We start from the raw sequence: 3056 nt of genomic DNA on the forward strand, positions 1-3056 counted from the left end.
TTTTTGCTCTAGATATCTGATTTGGATGATAATAAAAATATTGACTGGCTCTTCTTTCGGGGAACATCAAATATATTGCCCTTAAAAGACCCATATTGCCCTCGTCTAAAGACTCGGGCCAATATGATTCTTTTGCTGGCAATATATTTGATGTTCCCCTCAAGGCCAGTCAATATTATATAAATATGGACCTTAAAATATCAAATTCTGAAGTCAATATACAAAACATATTTCAGCTGGGAAATTGAACTTTCATTATTTTGTTTTATTCACAAATTGATTTTTTAAAAGTGTAAAAAATTCTGTTTTATGGTCTGAATATTAACAATTTCTGCTTGCGCTGCGCGCTCGCAAAATTTGATTTGTCAGGTACCTATTATTTTCCTGTATTCCATGAAGTTCTCAAAATATCCCTATTTAGGTCAGATTGTCAAAACGTATCAGCTAGCGCTGCACGCTTGCATTTTGATTAGTGAGTTATGTATATCTCAATATTAATTCTAAAACAAACTACTTAAAATCACCATTTGATGACAATTAATCATAAATTTCTGCTCGCGATTTGGGCTCGCATTAATAGATTTTAAACTCGTGCATCTTATGCATAATTACAAAAGTGCTTAAATGTCCAATTTTCAGGCCATAATATTAATAGATTTTGCGCTCTCATGCTTAGGAAGAGAAATAGGAAGATAGTCATCATTTTTTTATGATGACATAATGTCCTTATAGAATATCCCGGTCCTATGTCAAAACTCAAAGTAACAATAATTGAAAATATCAGCTGTTTTAACTGTGATCCTTCTTCACCTCACAATTTTTCCACAAAGTGCTTGCAATACAGAGCTTAAAGTGACCCCTTTTCAGATCTGAATATCATATATTTTTAGCTCGCGCTTTGCGCTCGCTTTATTGATTTGCATGGTAAAAAAAAGGTATTTAGAATACCCAAATTCTAGGTCGATATCTCAAACACACGTTTATTCAGATACGCACCTTGTTCTCCATTTAAATAATTATCCAGTTTCAGATAACAATATAAAAAATTGTCTGCTCGCGCTTTGTGCTCGCATTATTAATGTATGAAAATTTCCAATAGCTTAACCTTTTCATGATTTACAAAACATGAATAGAGTGTCCAGAATTTTTCCGCTCGCGCTTCGCGCTCGCATCAATAATGTTCAGTTTTTGTCTTATCCTTTCCACGATTACAAAAAGTGCTTGAAATTTCCATTATTCAGGTAGAAATGTCAAAAATTTCAGCTTGCGCTTCGCGCTCGCAATATTTGAATGTTGAAATATGTAACGTCTTCATGGCTAAGTTCAAGCAGTCCATAACAAATACGTTTTCGATCAGCTCAAAACGTATATAAAAATTTTCCGCTCGCGCTCTGCGCTCGCATTATTAATGTAAGGAAGATCCCCACTTCCTCATCCTTTTCATGATTTACAAAACTTGAATAGAGTGTCTCGTTCAGTAGGTCTAAATCACGAAATTTTTTGCTCACGCTTCGCGCTCGCACTAATCGTTTAGTTATATACCTATTCTGTTAAGTTACAAAAAGTGCTTAGAATTTCCATTCCTTAGGTAAAAATGTCAAAAAATTTCAGCTCGCGCTTCGCGCTCGCATTATTTGATTTTTAAAAATATGTAACGTCTTCATGGCTAACTGCAAGCAAGTCCTTAACAGTACCTTTTCCATCAGTTCATTTTTGCTCGCGCTTCACGTTCGTAATAATTATTCACTTGCATACACATCTTTTTTCAGGATTGCCCAGAATGTTCAAAACTTTTAGAAAAAAGTAAATAAGATTCCCCCCAAAAAATAGCTCGCGCTTCGCGCTCGCATTATATAAATAATGATTATGGTATTATATATTTATGTTTATTCATAAGAATAAAGCTAAGAAGTGACTAATATATGACTACCCCTTTAAAGATACCAAAAATCCCGGCAAATATCATATTCGAGTGGCCGATCGGGGAAAATATGGCTGAAAAAAAAATTCCGGGCCCCCCTATTGGCGAAGGCTGGATCCGCCCCTGCCCCCAACTAAGTTTCGCCGAAGCAATCATTCCAACGAATTATCAAGGAGCAAAATTGTATATTCTCAATCACCAGTCGACCCCACTCCGCAGCTATATGTCAGCGTAAGGAGCGAAGATTTTATGTGACGGGGGGGGGGGGGGGGGGAGAATAAAAATACTTTCGTGCAAGCAAGTGAAGAGCCTTTGCCAAATGTATGTTTTGAATGACCGCTTATACGGTGTGTGACTGGAAACCAGCTCCTAAATGAGTCAGTATGTGTCTTTTAGTCATGAAGTTACAGTGATTTAAGTGTGCATTTTTCTTCTAAAGGTGCTCTCAAAATACGACTTTTGGACATGATTTTTTGAAAAAGTCCTTGCCGTGGGAGGGGGGTATCCCCCCTCCAACACACTGTTCCCGCTCGGTCGCTTCGCTCCCTCGCCGCTGGCGCCCCCCCCCTATTTCAAAATCCTGGATCCGCCCCTGCTTTAGATTTGGGCAATGCTCCCATTTGATTTTCTCCCAGGTGCTGTAATAAAGAAATCTGTCCGATAGAAAGGTGGGTTTGTCCTCAAAATATAAAAAAATAAAACCTATTAGCCTGGATCATGACAAAGTGCAATACCACCGTTTAAATCGGGATACTAATATCGCTATAGGGTTTATTTGTATTTACATGTAATTATGTTTTATGTCATATTAACAGACAGTAGAGGGACAACCTGCTACCAGCCTCGATGGCCCAGATTTGGAGGTGGATACAGATGTACCTATGAGATATCTGCTTTGATCAGGGGCTATAGAAGTCTTTGGCGGTCCAGCCATTACCAAGCAGTCATGCCATCGAACGCTAGATTCTTTTCATTCTTCTATTACTCCTCTAGTTACTATTATGAATGGATTGGTGAGTTACCATGTACATGTTGAGCGTTATGGTCTGGTGGGTCCGACTCTCGCCTTTGAGAGGGTCGAAGGTTCGATTCCCTGCCCATGGCGTTATTTCTTTCAGCAAGAAGTTGATCCGCA

Source organism: Lytechinus variegatus, chromosome 9, assembly GCF_018143015.1.
Source record: "Lytechinus variegatus isolate NC3 chromosome 9, Lvar_3.0, whole genome shotgun sequence".
Taxonomy (NCBI): Eukaryota; Metazoa; Echinodermata; class Echinoidea; order Temnopleuroida; family Toxopneustidae; genus Lytechinus; species Lytechinus variegatus.